Source organism: Hyaena hyaena, unplaced genomic scaffold (assembly GCF_003009895.1).
Source record: "Hyaena hyaena isolate Hyena2069 unplaced genomic scaffold, ASM300989v1 scaffold_1095, whole genome shotgun sequence".
Taxonomy (NCBI): domain Eukaryota; kingdom Metazoa; phylum Chordata; class Mammalia; order Carnivora; family Hyaenidae; genus Hyaena; species Hyaena hyaena.
Genome location: NW_024081729.1, coordinates 22,004 through 37,031, shown reverse-complemented (window position 1 = coordinate 37,031; position 15,028 = coordinate 22,004). Strand labels below are relative to the sequence as shown.

General features: G+C 38.1%; 1 protein-coding gene across 1 annotated transcript in view; it reads left to right on the top strand.

Moving 5' to 3' along the window:
- The window catches only part of SENP7 (SUMO specific peptidase 7), an 80,933-nt gene that overhangs the window by 56,151 nt on the left and 9,754 nt on the right, over nucleotides 1-15,028 (top strand). The window lies entirely within an intron of this gene.

The following is a 15,028-nucleotide window of genomic DNA, read 5'->3' as shown; positions in this document are numbered from 1 at the left end:
GTCTTTTCACTGGAGCATTTACTTCATTGACATTTAGAGTGAGTGCTGAAAGACATACTTTTATTGCCATTGTGTTGCCTGTAAAGTTGGAGTTTCTGGTGGTGTTCTCTGGTCCTTTCTAGTCTTTGTTGCTTTTGGTCTTTTTCATTTTGTTTCATCTTTTCTCCCCTTAGAGAATCTCCATTAAAATTTCTTGCTGTGCTGTTTTTTTAAAAATTTTTTTGTGGTTTTTATTTATTTTTGAGGCAGAGAGAGACAGAGCATGAGCTGGGGAAGGGCAGCGAGAGAGGGAGACACAGAATCTGAAACAGTCTCCAGGTTCTGAGCTGTCAGCACAGAACCCAACGCGGGGCTCGAACCCACGAACCTGAGCCAAAGTCGGATGCTTAACCGACTGAGCTACACAGGTGCCCCTCTTGCTGTGCTGTTTTAATGGTCATGAAGTCCTTTAGTTTTTGTTTGCGAAACGTTTTATTTCTCCTTCTATTAGCTTTGCTGAATAAAGAATTCTTGGTTGCATATATTTTCGATTCAGCACATTGAATGTATCCTGCCACTCCATTCTGGCCTGCCAAGTTTCTGTGGATAGGTCTGCTACAAACCTGATCTGTTTTCCCTTGTAGGTTAAGGACTTTTTTTTCGTTGGCTGTTTTCATGATTCTTTCCTTGCCTGAGTATTTTGTGAATTTGACTATAATATGCCTTGTTGATTGTCAGTTTTTGTTGAATCTAATGGGAGTTCTTTGTGCTTCCTGGATTTTGATGTCTGTGTTTTTCCCCAGGTTAGGAAAGTTTTCTGCTATGATTTGCTCACATAAACCTTCTACCTCTTTTTCTCTCTCTTCATCCTCTGGGACCCCTATGATTCAGATGTTACTCCTTTTTAATGAGTCATTGAGTTCTCTAATACTTATATCATCCTCTTTTGCCTTAGTCTTCCTCTTTTTTTCTGCTTCATTATGCTCCATAAGTTTGTCCTTACTGTATTGCTGATTTGCTGCTCTGCTTCATCCATCCTTGTCACTGTGACATCATTCAAGATTGCACCTCAGTTAGAGCAATTTTAATTTTGTCCTGATTAGACTTTACTTCTTTTATCTCCACATCAAGGGATTCTAATCTATTTTCAACACCAGCTAGTATTCCTCGTTTTGTGATTCTAAATTCTGGTTCAGACATCTTGCTTGTATCTGTGTTGATTAAGTCTCTGGCTATCATTTCTTCTTGCTCTTTCTATTGGGGTGAATTCCTTTGTTTCATTGTTTTGGAAGAAGAAAAATAATAAAGTTAAAAAATTAAAATTAAAAATTAAAAACAACACAAAAATACCAAATAAAGGATGCTAGATCCTAGGTGTGTTCTATTCTGATTGCTGAAAGGAGCTTTATAGAATAGAGAAAAAAAGGAAGGAAAAGAATAAAAAGGACAAAAAAAAACCCACTTGAAAATTTAAAAAAATGAATACAATAATATGGAATAAAATCAAATAATGAAAGTAAAATAAAATTTAAAAAGTTCCCAAAATTGAAAAGTATAGTAGAAAAAATAGAAGAAAAATCTTTTTTATAAAAACAGAAAATAATTTTTTTCATCCTGTATTCAAGAATAAGAAAAAAAATATGAATAATTGAACCAGTGAACAGAATGGTATATGATTGAAATTACATCCAGTTTCCCCTAGAAGTTTAACTATGAAGCACTTTATAGTCTTTAAAGTAAGCAGGCAGAGAGATTTGTGGTGTTTCTCTAAAGAACACTGTTGTGTTGTTGGACACAGCTTGGTGTAACTCTCTGTTCTCCATTAGATGGCGCTGCTTAGCCTACTGGGGTGGATCACTGTAGCATGTGTATGTGTGTATGTGCATGCAGGAGAGGTGAAAATGTCAATACCCAGCTACCCAGTTTCTAACATCAGAACTCTGTGCTCTTGCTGACCGGCAGTCGTGCACCCCTCGTTTGTCTCCAGCTTCTGTCCACTCCCTGTTTCTATGCTGTCTGAGTCCAAGCCTCACCATGCCAGGTGGTACCTCCCTCCCGAATTTTATCTTAGATGGGGCTTTATTTCCAAACCCCTCACTTTTGAGGGTCCTATGGTTTTGACCTGCTTAGACACTCTGGGGGAGAATCTCTGCAAGCAATGACTGGGTGATGGCCTGCCCCCAAGAAGGTTTGCGTGACTACACTGCTGCAGATGCCCAGTGACTGTAGCCAGGTGCCAGCCAGCCCATGAAAAAGTTCATACAATCGTGTAGCAGCAGTGTTTCAAGGATTATGTTAATCATAGCACATATCTGGCATCAGGCTTCACTGCCCCTTAACGTCCTTATTCTGACACCAGCAAACGTGGCTGTTCTTTGGGAGCCAATGGGACCTTTGCCTGTGGTGAAGTCACAGAGTCTCTACCACATGTCCTCACATTTGGGGAACCAAATGACCTCACTGTCTGTTCCTGGGGATTTGCCCTTCCCACCAGAGGTCTGCCAGGTATCAAGCTGTGGAGTTTCAGACTCTGCATTCCCCTGTTTATAGAGTCTTAATGGTATTTAAACTCTCTCCTTTCTCAAGTCCCTCCTGGGTGTTTTACTCTTTCTCTTTCTCTCCAGCTGATTTCTTGGGAAGTGCTTTTCCTGTACTCTTACCCTGTCTCTGTCTTCTGTCTTCTTGCCACAAGCAAAAAGAGCTCCCTACCCTCTGCACCTTCTCTCTCCCGCAGTTCACCCCTCTGTGCTGTGTACTTGCCAAGTTCTGTGGTTCAAATTATGCAAAGTGTTGTTTAATCCTCAGATCAATTTTCTAGGTATACAAGATGGTTTGGTGTTGATCTAGCTGCATTTCAGAGATGAGAGGAACAAAAAACTTCCATGCTGCTCTGCCCTTCTGGCCCCTTCCCACTTAGCTTTTCTTTCACTTTTTGTCATATCTACATTCTACCAACACTTTCGGTCTTTGGCATAATGATACGTAAAAAAATGAATGAAAGTAAAAGGAACTAAGAGTTGCCCAGTCATTCTTTTTCCTGCTATGTCATCATTTTCAGCCTAAGTGGTTGGCTTGCACAGGGAAGTAACATAGCTAAGAAAGGATACAGTGGGATGCCTTAGTCATTTGTGTTTCTTAGGATACAATTCTTTTTTTTTTTTTTCTTTTTCTCCTGGAAAACTTTACTGGTTTATATGAAAAAAATGTGGCCTGTCAGGACTTTCAGTGCCTCTGCTTGCCTTTTTTTCATTTTGAATTTTATGGAACTTCCACATATAGTGAATCCATCAGAATTTTCTGCTTATAGACCTCTCAAATATTATATGTGAACGGAGCAGTCAGGAATGTTTGGACATGCATTTGATGAATATTTTCTCTGCTCGTGTGCATGCTCCATTGTTTCATGAATTTCACTTACAAAGTACAGGTTCAAAGATAAACTTTTTAAGAATTTCAGGATAGCAATGGCAGAGCATTAAAACAAGCATGGGATCTTGAGCCTTGGGTTCTGTATGCTATACAGATTGCACGTCTATGAAGCTGGTGCTGGCGGCAAGTAAAATAAGATGGTAATGTTTACTCAGAGCAGCCTAATAGGAAAAAAAAAAAAAGATTTATCATCAATAGGTGATAAACTTAAAGTATAGCTGAAATTAAGTGTATGCTACGGATTGAATGTTTGTGTCCACCCCATAATCTGAATGTTGAAATCCTAATCCCTAATGTAAAGTATTAGGAGATGGGAAGCCCTTGGGAGGTGATTTGGTCATGAGGGTGGAGCCTCTAATAAAATCTCTTATAAAAGAGACCCCAGAGAGCTCTTTCATCCCTTCTACCTTGTGAAGATACAGCGAGAAGATGGCCATCTGTGAAACAGTAAACTCTTACCACAAATAGAATGTGCCAGTTCCTTGATCTTGGACTTCCCAGCCTCCAGAGCTCTGAAAAATACTTGTCTGTTGTCATGCCATCCAGTTTATGGTATTTTTATTAAAGCAGCCCAAGTGGACTAAGACAGTAAGAAAGGGGAATAGGGCAGAGGCATGCAGTATACTGTGTTAACTATATGGATTATGAATTAAAATTATTCACTCAAATGTGGATTACTCAAAGTTCAAGCAATGTAGTGTAGGTGTTAAGTACCAGGTTTTTTAATTTCAAAGAATCAGCTTAAGTACCTTTCTTATTCAAAAGGTGCATCCTAAGGCATTTGGCCAGTTGCCAGGTAACAAATTCATGTACTAGAAAGGTGGCATCTAAGGCATACTGCAGTGGTGATTATTCTTTAGACTCCTTGAATTTATTCTAACTAATGAATTTTCAATTCAAATCTTAGCAAAGTATACTTGTATAAATTAATAAAACTGTTACTTATTTAATTCATTTAGTTTGGCTGTGATGAGGTAAACTCATAGGTAGGCTTATTTAAAAAAATTTAATGTTTTATTTATTTCTGAGAGAGGAAGAGAGAGAGAGAAAGACAGACAGACAGACAGCGTGAGCAGGGGAGGGTCAGAGAGAGAGGGAGGTACAGAATCTGAAGCAGCCTCCAGATTCTGAGCTAGCTGTCAGCACAGAGCCCAACATGGGGCTTGAACCCACGAACCATGAGATTATGACCTGAGCCGAAGTCAGACGCTTAACCGATTGAGGCACCCAGGCGCCCCAAGGTAGACTCATTTTCTAAAGGCAATAGAAATGTTTTCACATATTCTCAATGACTTTTAATCACCTTTATTGATGTATAGTTTATATATATTAAAGTATACATGCTTTATGTGTATATTTTGATGAATTTGTATACCCATGTTACCACTACCACCACAATCTAAAAACATATCCAGTTCCCCAAGCCTTTTCATTTGCCCTTTCCCACTTAACCCACAGCCCACCTACCTCCAGCCCTAGTCACTGATCTGCTGTTACTAAAGATTAGGTTTGTCTTTCTAGAGTTAGACATATATGAAAGCAAAGTATGTGTATTCTTTTATGTTTGGGTGTTTTTTTTTCCTCTGAGAATAATTTTGGAGATTGTCCATTATTTCTCTCATAAATTCTTTTGCTGGGCCTGTGAATTAAACTAAGAGCAACAGGAAAAAGGCATACAAATATTTAATTTTTTTAAAGTGCACAAGAGCTTTCATAGGAAAAATGGAGACCTGAGGACATGGCTAGGACCGAAAGCCTATATATTTTTTTAATAAGGAACGATAAATTTGTGAAGTGACAAGACAAAAAGGTTTGTTTCCAGGCACAGTAAATTGTGGGAAAGTGATTAGAAATGTATGGGGGACACTAATGGAAGATAAGGGTTATCTTAGTAGGTTTGTTTGTACAGATCCATTTTGGTGTCTACTCCCAGTCTGCAGTGATAAGAATGTCTTCCTGGTATAGAAAGGGCACCTTTCTCATGGGAAATTTTATGACTTGCCTTCAGGTAGAAAAGGGGAGGCCAGAGAGCCTTTCCTGCATCTGCTCTTTCTCAGGTGGCTTCAGCTCAAAATAATATGACAGAGTAGTGTATTTTGAGGTGACGTGTTTTTACCCTCTTCAAATCCATTCAGGTATTGGTGGACATCTAGGTTGTTTCCAATTTTTTGCTACTATGAATAAAGCTGCTGTGAATATTCATTTACAAATGCTTATATGGACATGTTTTCATTTCTTTTGGGTAATTACCTAGGAGCTGGATTGTTGTCATTGAAAGTGCATTTTCAATTTTGTTGGAAACTGCCAAACTGTTTTCCAAAAGTGATTGCGCATTTTGTATTCCCACCAACAATGTAGGAGAGTTTTACTCCCTCCATACTCTCCTTTGTTATAGATTTGTAGTTGTATCTTGTGACTTTAATTGCTTTTGCTTGATGAATGACAATATTGAGCATCTTTTCTTGTATTCAATGGTCTTTTGTATCTTCTTAATATATCTGTAGACATTTTTTGCTCTCTCCATTCCCCCCCCCCTTTTTTTTAAGTTTGTTTATTTTTCGGAGACAGCGCGAGTGAGTGTAGGGGCAGAGTGAGAGGTAGAATTCCAAGCAGCCTCCATGTGGTCAGTGCAGAGCCCAATGTAGTGCTTGAAACCATGAAACTGTGAGATCATGATCTGAGCCAAAATCAAGAGACGATTGACTGAGCCATCCAGGCACCCCATCTCTCTCCCTTTTAAAAAAAGGAACCTTTTTTTTGTTAAGACCAGAAAGACATGATAAATAATATTGAGTATCTTTTCATATGTATGTTGGCCATTCATATATATTTTTCTTGTGAAGTATCCAAATACTTTGTGTAGTGACAAAGCTTTTTCCCTCTATCCTCCTTGGTTCTCTGACTGAGGCCTTGCAAATTAGACTGACAAAATACAGATTTCATAGAGAAAAAACAGTTTACTAACACATCCAACGTGCATATATGAGGGAGAAATTATGTGATGAGTAACCCAAAGGGGTAGCTACAACTTGTAGTGTCTAACAAAGATTACAAAAATTTTTAGATAAGACTTGAGCCTTCCAAGGATGGCAAACTGTGAGAAAGTAAATATATGGGGAAATCTAGTGAAAATAAGGTTTAGGCTTATGATATAGATTCCATCTCTGATCTCATAAGAATTTCTAGCGATGAATTGTCTAAGCCTATATTTAGACAAATGGTGAGTGGACAGAGTTGGTTTTTTTTTTGTTTTTTTTTGGCAAATGCTGTTTCTCAGCTTTCTTCACTTCAAATCAGTACTTGTTGTGCCACAGTGACATATTTTGGGGTGACATACTCTGATTTCCTATACCCATTATTTTTGAAGGACAAGAGATGCTCTCAATTAAATGATGGAAGAAGAAATTAAAATACTGCTTTTATTCTGGTTAGTTGCCAGAACCAAAAAACAGGACTCCAAGAGAATGGGTGAAGGGAAGAGAGAGGAAGACAGAAGATCCAAAGCAAACTCTTCACTGATAGCAGTGAGCCCGATGTGGGACTCAGACTCAACAACTGTGAGATCACGACCTGAGGGGAGGTTGGACGGACACTCAATAGACTGAGCCACCCAGGCGATCCAGGACTCCCAAGTTTTGAGGAGTGGTTACTTTTTCTGATTCCTCAATTTATTTAGACAAGTTATATATTTAACTCATACTTATGTATTCATTGAATAAACTGCTTTTGTTGAAAATTATAACTAAATTTGAACTTTTTTAGAAAACCTAATATATGTGTTTTGTTCATAGGCAAAAAATTGATTTTTTTTTCTGTTGTGGTTATGAGTTTTCCTACAATTAGAGGTTTTCAAGTGTATAAAATAGTACACTAGAAGAAATATAGTATAGTTTTTTATTTTTAGGAATGATATTTTTTAGATTCTGAGACATAGATCAGTGATGTTTTCTCTTGTAAATGAAATTACTTTTTTTTTTTTAATTTTTTTTTTTAATGTTTTATTTATTTCTAGGAGAGAGAGAGAGACAGCGTGAGCAGGGGAGAGTCAGAGAGAGAGGGAGTCACAGACTGAAACAGGCTCCAGGCTCTGAGCTGGCAGTCAGCACAGAGCCCGACGCGGGGCTCGAACCCACGAACCGCGAGATCATGACCCAAGCGAAAGTCGGACGCTTAACCGACTAAGCCACCCAGGCGCCCCGAAATTACATTTGATCCTTGAACAATTTGGGGTTTAGTGGTTCCAGCCCCTTCTCAGTTGAAAATCTGCATTTAACTTTCTTTTTTAAAAATATATATGTATATATTTTAATGTATATTTATTTTCGAGAGACAGAGTGTGAGCAGGGGAGGGGCGTAGAAGGAAGGAGACAGAGAATCTGAAGCACACTTCAGGCTCTGAGCTGTCAGTGCAAAGCCCAGTGTGAGTCTCGAACTAATGAACCATGAGATCATGACCTGAGGTAAAGTCAGATGCTCAACTGACTGAGCCACCCATGCATCCCTGAATTAAACTTTTGACTCTCCAAAAACTGAACTACTAATAGCAATTGTTTACTGATGACATAAATAGTTAACACATATTTTGTATGCTATATATATCGTATACTGTATTCTTACAATATGATGCTTGAGAAAAGACAGTGTAATTAGGAAAATCATAAGGAAAGGGAAAACACATTTACAGTACTGTACTGTATTTATCCAAAAAATAATCCTCATATAAGAGGAACTGCACATTTCAAACCCATTTTGTTCAAAGGTCAACCATAAATATTTAGTAGTATAATGGTTGACATCTTAGAGGGGGATATTTTGTAAACAGATAATTAGATGTTTCTAAAAAGCCTGGCAAAGTACTTTAGCAAAATTGGTATATAATGTGGGGTTAGATGGTATATAATGTGGGTTAGCTCTTCTCTATTCTTTATTTTTACTGTGAAATGTAACACATTTACCAAAAAGGTGAATAAAAAGTAAACAATTTAATAAATTAGTTATTATAATGTAAAAATCTTTTATAAGTTAAATATACTTAAGTAACCACCATTCAGGCACAAAATAGAAAACTCTCCAGAAGTTCTCTTGTACCTGTGCAATTATAACTCCTTTTCTCTCCTTTATTTTTTTATTTTTCATTTATTTAAAGTTTGTTTATTTATTTCAAAGGGGCAGCAGGGGCAGAGAGAGAAGGAGAGAGAGAACCCAAGCAGTTTCTGCACTGTCAGGGCAGAGCCCCTGTGAGGCTCTAACCCACTAACCGTGGGATCATGACCTGAGTCGAAATGAAGAGTCAGACACCGACCTGACTGAACCAGGCACCCCTGACAGTTCCTTTTAAAGGAGAGTAAAGGAAGGGCACCTGGATGACTCAGTTGGTTAAGCATCTGACTCTTGATTTCAGCTCAGGTTACGGTCCCAGGGACATTGGATCAAGCACTGCGTCAGACTCTATGCCGAGTGTGGAGGCTGCTTAAGATTCTCTCTCTCCCTCTGCCCTTTCCCAAGCTCACTCGCACTCTGTTTCTTAAAAGAAAAAAGAAAAGAAAAAAAAGAAGAACCTGTCTCTTGACTTCCTTTGTTCCTCCCTCCCTCTCTCTTTCTCTTCTCTTTTCTTTCTTTCTTCCTTCATTCCTTCGTTTGTTCGTTCCTTTCTTTCTTTTGTATAGTATTTCTACCTAAGCATAGTTTCCAAAATAAAAAGTTTAGATTTTATTTTGCATGTTTTGAATGTTGTCCCTTACACTTAAGTTTCTATTCCAGTATCCATAGAAATCTTATGGCATTTGAATGTAGAAATTAAACATTTTTTACTTTATTATTTTGGGGAAAAATTGCTGACTTGTGCTTTAGCTGTGATTAGTGAGCCAAATTATAATAAGGCCAAATATATAAACATGAAATTTCCTCCAGAGAATCCAAATTGTCTGTTTCATTAGAGTTACGTTTTTAGAATAATCAGTAAAATCGGCAATAGTTTGGTATTTTCCGACACAAATTTTTAATTGGTCTGGGTGAACAGAAAAAAGGCTTTTTCCAGCATTGGATATTTTCATATTTAAAATTATTTTACAATTACCATTGAGATATAGTTTTTCAAATAATTAAGCAAATTACTAATTTTCAGTACCTGTTAGACCAAAAGTAAACCTTATATATCCTCAAGATTTTGTATTTTTATTTTATTATTTAGAATTTTAGGTTGTACATTTGTAAAATATTTTAAATGAATAGTCTAATTTCCTGAATGTAAAAAATACATATTCACTAGTCAACTGATATTTTGGACAGGTAAACCTGAATTATTTACCATTCTTTTCTCTTTTTTTTTTCTTTTTTTAGAGAGAGGGCGTGAGTGAGAGAGGAGCAGAGAGAGAGAGAGAATCCCACCAGGGGCACAGAGAGAGAGAGAAGCAGGGCTCACTCAAAGTGGGGCTTCTGTGTTTTTTGTTTTTTTACCTTAAGTGGGGTTCATGCTTACCCAAAGCAGGATTCAAGCTCACCTGAAGCGGGGCTTGTGTTCACCCAAAGTGGGGATCCAGCTCACCTGAAGAGGGGCTTGGGCTCATCCAAAGTGGGTCTGGAGCTCACCCTATGTGGGACTAGAACTCATGAACCATGAGATCATGACCTGAGCCAAAGTCAGGTGCTTAACCCTCTGAGCCACCCAGGCTCAGTTGACCATTCTTTAAAAAAATTAATTAGTTGACCTTTCTTTTCATATGAATAGTACTTGCTTTGTATAGAAAACAGAAATAAAGACAAGTAGAAAAAAGAAAACAGAGAGAGCAAACCACTTAAAATTTAAAGTATAAGATTTTAAGAGACTAATAAGTAACATTTCATTAAGTGGATTTATCCTGGCTTACTTAACCATTCTGCTGTTTCTGGGTAGAAACAGCTTGCTTTTAGTTTGCTACTTTTATAAATTACACAGTCATGAATATCTTTGTGCATAAAACTTCTCCCTGTGTTTCATACGTTTCTTGGTATTCGATTCCAGACATGGGATTATTTTGTCAAGAGCATAACAAACATTCATATATATTCTTCATCTAGATTCACCAGTTGTTAGGCCTTCTTTCAGTCTCTTCATATGTGTATGTAAGTATATATCACATATGCACATGTAAATAGGAATATGGTACACATTTTCCCCAGAACCATTTGAATGTAAATTGCATCATGGCATTTCACCTCTAAATACTTCAACCTACGTTTCCTAAGAACAAGGACATTTCTTTTATCTAATGCTGCAATATTTTGTGAAGAAAACTAACAGTAATCTCGTTTTATCCTCTAATATGAAGTCTAGAATCAATCAGAATTCACTAAATGTCCCTAAAATGTTTTTTATTTTAATACTTTTTAAAATTTAGTGGGGCACCTGTGTGGCTCAGTCGGTTAAGTATCGGACTTTGGCTCGGGTCATGAACTCATGGTTTGTGAGTTTGAGCCCCATGTCGGGCTGTGTGCTAATAGCTTGGAGCCTGGAGCCTGATTCAGTTTCTCTCTCCCTCTCTCTCTGCCCCTCCCCCATTTGTTCGTGCGCGCTCTCTCTCGAAATTACATAAACATTAAAAAATTTTAAATCTAGGATCAAATTGAAGTTTATGCATCATGTATTTTGGTTATTAAGTCTCCGTAGGCTCTTAATCTTAGAATACCCTTGCCTGTGCCTTTTATTAAAAATCATGTCATTGACTTTTTTGAAGAGTTTAGGCCAGTTGTCTTAGATAATGTCCTGTGTTCTAGATTTTTATGATTTGTCTGAGTTTGTCCTTATGGATTAGGTTCACATTACATTTTTGGCAAGAATACATAATAGCTGCTGTCACTTGCTTACTGCATCATATCAGACGATACATAGTGTCTGCTTGTCCCACTTTTGGTGGTTCTACATTTGATCATTTGGTTAAGATTGCTTTATTATGAAGATGCCTTTCTCTTCTGTAGTTAATAATTGCCTGTGAACTTAATTATCTTGTTTTCATTGGGCTGACACTAAGGCTGGGCATTGCTAGAAAAAAAATCACAAAACAGAGTCTATTTGTGGCATTATAAATTCATGATTATTAATCTCACTGCATTCCTTGCAATATATAGCAAAGTAATCCTACTGTGTTTCTCTAGTCACCTTGTGTCCCCCCTCTCCACCATGATTTGAGATCTTTCTCTTCTCAAGCCTTTGTTCATTTACCTTTTGTATCACTTCGAAAAGGTGATCTCGAGGGACGCCTGGGTGGCTCAGTTGGTTAAGTGTCTGACTTTGGCTCAGGTCATGATTTCATGGTTCGTGGGTTTGAGCCCTGCATTGGGCTCTGTGCTGACAGCTAGCTCAGAGCCTGGACAGCTAGCCCTCTGACCCTCCCCTGCTCGCTTGCTCTCTCTCTCAGAAATAAATAAAACATTTAAAAAAATTAAAAAAAAAAGAAAAGGTGATCTTGATTTCTTCTATTTCCTGGAAGAAGGAAAGGAGTGCCTCTTCTTCTATCATAAACTAGCATGGTGGAGCAGTTAAGAGTGCTGGCAATAGAGTTGAGAGTGTATAGTTTTGGATCCCACTTTGACTACTCACCCATTTTACTTTGAGCTTAAATCATTCTATCGTGGTCTTAATTGCAGGAGAATTACCATTGTACCTCATAGAGTAGTTTGTGAGGTCAAATAAGGTAAATCATTGTAAAATCATTAGTATAGTGCCTGGTATGTAGTGTATGTTCAATAGATATTAGCTCTTATTATACCATTTCTTAAAAGATTTACTGTGTGAATTATCCTGTCTCCTATATCTTCAACCTCTCCTATTCTGTTGACCTCTTCCTTAGGCACTTAAACTTAACACAGCTTCAACCTCTCCTATTCTGTTGACCTCTTCCTTAGGCACTTAAACTTAACATTTACGCATCCCATTGTATTCTGGTTTTTGCTCCCACCATTCCAGTAAACTAAATAAAGTCACTGTGACATCTCTAAATATATTTTTATTACCCTTACCCTTAGTGCTTCCCATTTCATTCTTCATTAGAGATCAATGGTGCAGCTGTGAGCTCATCATTCTCTTGTAAAAGCAAATGGATTTCTATTGTTTTTGACATAAAATCTCAAATCATTAATAATAGTTCATCGGTCCTGCTTAACTACCCATCCTTATCTTTTACACATTTCCTCATCAGTCTGAGCACTTGAACCTGGTAAGTCCTTTGATTTTCTTCAACAAGCTTTACTCATACCAGAGTATTTGCATTTTGTACCCCCTTTTGGACCACTCTTTATTTTCCACCTGTTTATTTTGGATAGTGTCTGGCTTCAGCTCAAAGGTCATATTCTCAGTAAAACTTCCCCTGACTTATGTCAGAAGAAGTGCAGCAACTGTACTTTAACTTCTTATCTTTTATTACAATTATAATTAGTGAATTGGGTAATTCTTCTCTAGAATGTGAGCCCATCAGGCACTGTAACCATCTTGTTCATTGATGTATCTCCAGATTTTGCTAGTACAGTTGTTTTACTAGAAGGTATTTGGTAAGTATTTGTTGAATGAAGAATGAATTACTATTATTTATTCATAGAAATATCACTCATCTCTTCATTATTTATTTGGGGTTCATTGTATTTTATGGAGGTTCCCTGAAGACTTGTACCACCTCTTTACAGATAGTCTGAAAGTATAGCTCTAAGTGGCTGCTGCATACTAGTGATATCTTTGAAATTGATTTTATCTTAATTTTTAAATTTTTTTTTACATTTATTTTTTTTGAGAGACAGAGTGAGGCAGAGCATGAGCAGGGAGGGGCAGAGAGAGAAGGAAACACAGAATTTGAAGCAGGCTCCAGGCTCTGAACAAGAGTTCAGCGCAGAGCCTGACGAGGGGCTCAAACCCATGAACTGTGAGATCATGACCTGAGCCGAAGTTGGACACCTAACCTACTGAGACACCCAGGTGCCCCTATCTTAATTTTTAAAAACTATTTACTTTTGAGGACACCTGGGTGGCTCAGTCGGTTAAGCATTCGACTTCAGCTCAGGTCATGATCTCACAGTTTGTGGGTTTGAGCCCCGCGTCAGACTCTGTGCTGACAGCTAGCTCAGAACCAGAGCCTCTTTCAGATTCTGTGTCTCCCTCTCTCTCTGACCCTCCTCTGCTCATGCTGTCTCTCTCTCTCTCTCTCTCTCTCAGAAATAAATAAAACATCAAAAAAAATTTTTTAAATGTTTATTTTTGAGAGAGACTGTGAGTAGGGAAGGGGCAGAGACAAAGGGGGACAGAAGATCTGAAGCAGGCTCTGGGCTGACAGCAATTAGCCAGATAGGGGCTCAAACTCATGAACTGTAAGATCATAACCTGAACTGAAGTCAGACACTTAACGGACTGAACCACTCAGGTGCCCCTCTTTAATTTTTTAAATTTAATGTAATTTATTTAATTTTTAATTTTTTTATGTTTATTTTTGAGAGACAGGGAAGGAGAGTGCATGTACGTGGAAGGGGCAGAGAAACAGAGAAGGGAACAGAGGATCTGAAGTGGGCTATATGCTGACAGCAGAGAGCCCAAAATGGGACTTGAACTCATGAACTATGAGATCATGACCTAAACTGAAGTTGTCCCCTTAACCTACTGAGCCACCCAGGTGCCCCTTTGATTTTTTTTTTTTTTAAGTAAGTTCTAGCCCAGTGTGAGGCCTAAACTTCAGACCCCCAAAAATCAGGAGTCATATGCTTTAACCAACTGAACCAACTAGGCGCCCCAAGATCTGTTTTATCTTTAAAATACTTGAACACTTTGCCTTCTGTTTTGTAATATTCTCTTTTTTAAAATATTTTAAGTAATTTCTACATCCCATGTGGAACTCAAACTCATAACCATTTGATCAAGAGTTGCGTGTTTCACCTACTGAGCCAGCTAGATGCCCCTGTTCCTGAAGTCTTATTTATTTATTTAAAGTTTTTAGATTTTTTTTGAGAGAGAGAGAGAGAGAGAGAGCACATGCATGCGCATGGAAGCTGGGAGCGCAGAGAGATAGAGGGAGAGTGCAAATCCCAAGTAGGCTCTGCACTGTCAAGATGGAGCCTGACACAGGCCTCAAACTCACAAACTGCGAGATTATAACCTGAGCCTAAATTGAGTTGAATGATTAACCAACTGGGCCACCCAGGCACCATCTTACTTTTGTTAAGCAAACAATCCCTTGGTATGCCTGGGTGGCTCAGCTGGTTAGGCATCTGACTTTGGTTCAGGTCATGAGCCCACAGTTAGTGGGTTCAAGCCACATGTCAGGCTCTGTGCCAACAGCTCAGAGCCTGGAGCCTGCTTGGGATTCTGTGTCTTCCTCTCAGCCCCTTCCCTGCTTGTGCTCTGTCTCTTTCTCTCTCAAAAATAAAAAAACATTAAAAAAAAAAAAGAATCCCTAAAACTGGTTATAGGACAGTTTTATAGATAAAATAGAACAGACACTCTTTTGATGAAACATTTCCAATTCTTTAAGATATTTCTCATTTGACATGGACTCAAGTCCACTTGGTAGCCTATCCAGACTACGCAAGAACTATTCTCTGGTTCCAGAGCTGAACACAGCTCTTCAAATATTACCAGCAAAAGATACATTGAATGAGTAATGGCCAA